This window comes from Gracilinanus agilis, chromosome 2, assembly GCF_016433145.1.
Source record: "Gracilinanus agilis isolate LMUSP501 chromosome 2, AgileGrace, whole genome shotgun sequence".
Classification (NCBI taxonomy): Eukaryota; Metazoa; Chordata; class Mammalia; order Didelphimorphia; family Didelphidae; genus Gracilinanus; species Gracilinanus agilis.
This window is the reverse complement of record NC_058131.1, coordinates 246775597-246781596: the sequence shown is the minus strand read 5'-3', so window position 1 is coordinate 246781596 and position 6000 is coordinate 246775597.

The window sequence follows — 6000 nt, the reverse complement described above, 5'->3', positions numbered from 1 at the left end:
TACTTCCTTCTATTGTAAGCTGTGCTCTTTCAAATTTTTGTTTTTTGCCAGTTTGATTTTGCTTGCATTCTATGAGATGCTTCCCTCCAAAAACATTTGCTCCAGAGCCTGTGTGTGTTAAAAACCATCATTCTAGTCATTCCAGTTTTCTAGCACAAACCAATCTATGTATCATTTTGAGGCTCTCTCACGGCATATGGCCCATTGAAAAAGTGTCTAAAAACTATAACTACTAAATATCTGTACCAAACTCTTCTAAACTCCATAGAACTTTAAAAATAGGTGAATGAGAATCAGTAGAAAAAGATGGCAGATATTAAAGAATGCCTCCATAGTAACTTCAGGTTAAAGAAATACAGTTAAAACTTGCATAGTGATGGAATACCCATTTTAGGTTTCTGGGTTTATCTGGATGAAATTTTTACATTGCTTCTCTCTCTGTCTCCATCTGACTCTGTCTCAGTCTCTCTCTCTCTCTGTCTCTCTCTCTCTGTCTCTCTGTCTCTCTGTCTCTCTGTCTCTCTCTCTCTCTCTCTTTCTCTTTCTCTCTCTGTCTCTTTCTCTCTCTCTCTGTCTCTGTCTGACTCTCTCTGTCTCTGTTTGTCTGTCTCTCTCTCTGTCTTTGTCTCTCTCTGACTCTCTTTGTCTCTTTCTCTCTGTGATTATCTCTCTGTCTCTGTCTCTGTCTTTCTGTCTCTCTCTCTATCTCTGTCTCTGTGTCTCATAGAGCTAGGAATTGGGCCTATGATTTTACTGGTAAAGAGAACTCTTGGATAAGGGAATTTCATTTACCAATGAAAGCTGGCAACTTCTTTGCAGTTTTATACTTTTTGAAAGAGAGTTGCATTGAGAGGGTAAATGACTTGGCCAGGATCATATTGCTAGTATGTTTCACAGATGGGATTTGGAATTCATTTTTTTCTGACTCTAGGAAGGGAAGAAGGGAACAAGCATTCATTAAACACCTACTATGTGCCAGTCACTCTGCAGAGCACTTTACAAATATCATTTGATGAGACTGCTTCTGTGTCTCCTACATCATACTGCCTCCTTCTATCTCCATGTATATGTGTATATTATAATAACCTACCATAGATGCTGTGTGTACTTGGCAGGCCTCTCAGTTATTGCTGATACATGGTGATTCATTGATCATTAAGAAGCCCATTACAGTTTCAGTGGGAGTACCTCTAGGAGATGCAGTGAATTTAAAATTTATTATTTAAAGGCAACTGGCAATCTTTTAAAAGGGGGCCTTTCATATGGGGAAAATGAGTAGACCAGATGAAAAATCCATTTACTTTCCTCAATTTTTTTTTGTGATTCCTCTTAGCCGGTTTGCTCAGGAAATTACGAGACACATTGGTGCCGAAGGCAGGATTTGCTCCCTTGCCCTCCATCTTCTCCTGTTTCTTTCTGCTGTAAAGTTACAATGCTGCATTTGTGGCATCATAATCATTTCCATAGCAACAGACTGTGATGTCTCAAGCCCAGAGTCTTAGACTCCATACCACCTTGGGATGTGATCTCACCAAGTAAGGAGGGTCAGATCACCTCAGGTCTTGGATGGGCATGGCCTAGGATGTAGAAGGAGCTTGGTTCTTCATCAAGTGGCACCCTTTTCTGTGCATCAACATGGAGCAGAGCCCTTGCACTGGCACATCTGTGAAAGCACAGCCCCCACACTCTTAAGTCATTAGCATCCCATGGCACCAGGAGAGAAAAAAACAAAACAAAACTTTAAATGAACATTTAATACAGGTTCCCTGGCTGGGTTTCCATTTCAGGAACTCCATACTACTTCCCCAGAGTCACAGATGGAGAAGTTATTCTCTTACACCCTGCCCTAAAAGACCTGTTGGGTAGCTATGTTGGCACAGATCAGCCGTCAAGTCCCATTTCAGACTTGGCTGCGTGTCAGCTGTGGGTGAGTGACAAGGCTGAGACATATGGCAGAAGAAAGGTGCCAGGGGAGTCTACATTCCTTCATGCTGTGCTTTTGACAATAGATTTCAGTGTTTTAACTTTGTTGGCAAAAAGGGAGTTAATTTTTTTAAAAAAGGTATCAATTTTATGAATTTGAGTCAATCTTGCCTGCAAGTGAAGTATGCAGTCCTTAAGATCCCTCAGACCCAGTTGCCACAGCCCTGGAAATGCTGCCATAATGAATAGAGTAACTTATCTATGGCTCTTTAAGGATTACAAAGTGCCAGCTGAAGCAGGTGCTACAAATATCATGATCTCCATTTTACTGATGAGGAAACAAGTTGAGAAATGTTAAGTGACTTGTCTATGGTCCCACTGCTATTATGTGGCCAAATCAGATCTTGAACCTAGTTTCTTTTAGCTCCAAGTCAAACACTTCTACTATATCACTTTGGGTTAAGGCTTTGCTTTTTCTAAGCCTATTCTTTCCAAATGCAAATATCCCAGCAGTAAGTTGCAATACCTAGGTGTGAATTTACTAGGGCACTTTTTTTCTGTGACACAACAAATGCAAAACAGAATAGATAGGTTTTTGGAAGCAGGGCCAGGGAGTGAAGAAAGAGACATACTTTGCTGACTTAACAGTTTTGCTGTCAGAGAAGACAAAGAGAGCACCAAAATGCTGAGTGAGCCATTTTATTTTTGTTACTGTTCTTCCTCTTTTGTTTTTTTTGGGAGGGGTGTTGGGGAGACTTGTATATAAAGTGCCCTTAAAGGGTATTTCAAGGAAGCATGAAGTTTTCCTCTTAGAGAGCTTTGGAGGAAGACACAAAAATTTCAGGACCATTTAATAAACCCTTAATCTAGGTCTCAACCTAGGGTGGTCTTATTTGCAACCCTGACATTTCCTGATATGTTACCCCAGAGAGAGAGAGCTCAGGTCACATCTGACTGTAATTATATTCATTTGTGGGCACCACATTTTAGGAGGAAAAGGACAATCTGAAAAGGGTCCAAATGAGGGTGACTAGCCTGACAAGTGGTTTGGAAACCATATCATTTGAGGATTCATTGAAGGAATTGTGGAATTTTAACCTGTCATATAATAGCTGAAGGATAGGCATAGAGGAAGATAGGTGAGTTTCTTGTAATTAAGATCCAATATTTGGAAGCCACTGGGAAGCTGATTTTAAAGATGACTCTCCTAACAATTAAAGCTGCCCCAAAATGGGATATGGTGCTTTAATACCTGATTATTCCGTCACTAGAGATATTTAAGCATAGCTTGAATCAACACTCTTTGGGGATATTGTAGAGACCATTCATGCATGGGATATTGAGTTGGGCCTCAAATTTTTCCATTCCTTTAATTCTACGATCCTCAATCAATATATATTAATTCAGCTCCTATTATGTGCCAAACACTAGGGATACAGTAAATGAAATGATTCCTACTTGTGAGGAGCTTAGATGGGGTGAGATCATCATCACATATTGAGAGCCAGAAGGAACCTGAGAGGCCATCCAGTCCAAATCCCTAATTTTCCAGATGAGAAACAGAGGCCAAGAGAAGGTAAATGACTTGCCTAAGCTATGGTCACACAGCAAGAATGTGTCTGAAGCAGAATTTAAATTGAAGTCTCTCTGACTCCAAATCTGGCACTTTGTCTACTATACCATGTGAGGATAGATTGAAGGAATCAGGGATGGATGACCTGGAGAAAATGAGCACAGGGTAGCTTTCTTTAATTTAGGGGAGAATTCATGAAAAGGGATCAGATTGTTCTGTTTGGCCCCTGAAAGCAGAACTAGGAGTAATAATAGGTCAAAGCTACAGAGAAACTGAGGCTTCATGTAAAAAACAACCAACAATAGTAATAGTAATAATAGTAATAATAACAACTAAAATATATATAACATCTAATGAAGTAGGCCCTGTTGTCATTATTTCCATTTTAACACAGTTGCCCAAAAATGAAATTAGCTACTTTGGGACAGAAGTTTTTAAGCAGAAGATGAGTGAAAATCTTTTGTGCAGAGAAGATTCTTTTAGGAGTACAGGTTGATTAATGGTCCCAGAAGTTCCTGCTAATGCTAAAATTCTGAGATTTAAGGTTTAGTAGATATTTGAGGGTAGATTTTTTTTTTTTGACTAGACTGTTGTCACAAAATTTGAGTGCTGCTATTGATTTGTATTTCTAAGATGACAGAAACAAGATAGGGGATATGCAGAGTATTCATTTTTTGGCAAAGACCCTTCATTTCTATTTTATTTTTGATGCTTAGTTCCTCTGCCACCATTTTTGGAAGGAGGAACTACTAGATAGAATGCTGGCCTTGGAGTTGGAAGTCCTGAGTCAGATCCCACCTCAGATACTTACTAGCTATGTGACCCTTTCAGTTTCCTCTTCTCAGAATGGGGATAATAATAACACCTACCTCACAGGATTATAGTGAGAATCAAATCATGTCATATGCAAAGGGCTTTGCAAAATTAAAGTGCTGTATACATACTAATTATTATTATTATTAAGTAAAAAATTAATCATGAGAATATTGTGGCAAGGATTCTTGAGGCTCTCTTGTGGTTTAATTGGATTAAAATTCTGGTCTGATTTTGTCATTCTTGAAGATTGTTAAATTTCCTTCCCAACATACCTTATGAATTGTGTACTTTTAAGCTGTAGCTGGGGACAGCTATGTGGCTCAGTGGATTGAGATCCAGGGCCATAGACAGGATATTCTGAGTTCAGATTTGGTCTCAGATGCTTCCTAATTGTGTGACCCAGGGCTAGTAACTTAAGCCCCATTATCTAGCCCTTACTGCTCTTCCTCCTTGGAACCAATACACAATATTGATTCCAAGAAGCAAGATAGGGTTTAAAAAAATTTTTTTAAGCTTCAGTTGATATATCACAGAGTAACCTGAATGGGAATACAAATATAGTCTTTGGGAGAACACAGCTATTCTCTAAATAAAACTAGAGCCAAACTCTCTTTGGTTAAGGAAATATTTCATTAATCAGTTACTGCTTGCTTATGATATTTACTGTCACATGCTTAAAGGACCAAGAATTAAGTTATTTTAAGTTAAAATGTCATCTTTCCTCCCTGTTTCCAAGTTTGCCAAAAAATTTAGATATAAGAAAAAAATCATGGCTCTTGAATTAAAGACAAATGTGAATATCTGAATAATTTTACTTAGTAAACAAGGACTTTTTTACACGTCAAGATGGTAGTAACTCTATAGCTAATGAAAGCATTTCAGATATTTTGTTTCTCAGCGTGGAGGGTGTGTTCATGATAAGACTGAACAAATCTTTTTTGATAAAGACAAAATTATTCAGTAAGCCACATCTAGAGCATTTGCTTAATTGATTTTAGCTGTGCGGTACATTCTAAGAATGTTGTAAACAGGGATCTGACTCTGATCTTGCAACTTGATTCAAAAGTTAGAGCTAATAACTACCAGGCAGGTTTGTTACTTTTTTTCTTTTTAAAAAATTTAAAATTAGGCTTGATCTTGGACTCAACACAGTAGCCAGATACATGGCCCCCTGACTTCTGGATTTAATATGTTTTGATTTGTTCCAAGTTCTGAGTAGAGAAGGGGGCCCATTATTTCACCCAGACCATTCTCTTGACTGATACCTGTTTCCTGATCTAATAAATGGTATTCCCAGGGCCAATCCTGGGTGAATATAGTTAGGTAATTTGGCCCTTCAATAGAGGGGGCTCCCTGAATAGCCAGAATCCAAGGTGTTTGGAGACCCCCCCTGTAGGAAGGGTTGCCCTTCACTATAAATGTACCTTTGTGCTAAATGCAATTTGTACACACCAGCTCCCTGTGAGAGGGTGATTGACTACTATGAACAGTGACTCTGTTTTTTTAAACTCCAAGTAGGGAAATATGGTTTTGATGCATTATTTCTTTTCTCAAAGTCCTACTAAAAAGAGGAGCAATATAGCTTTAAGAGCTGGCTTTGAAACCAGTTAAATTTGGGTTCAAATCCTACCTCTGACATATACTGCCTGGGTGACCCTAGGTTCAAGTCAATTAAACTCCATGTTCTA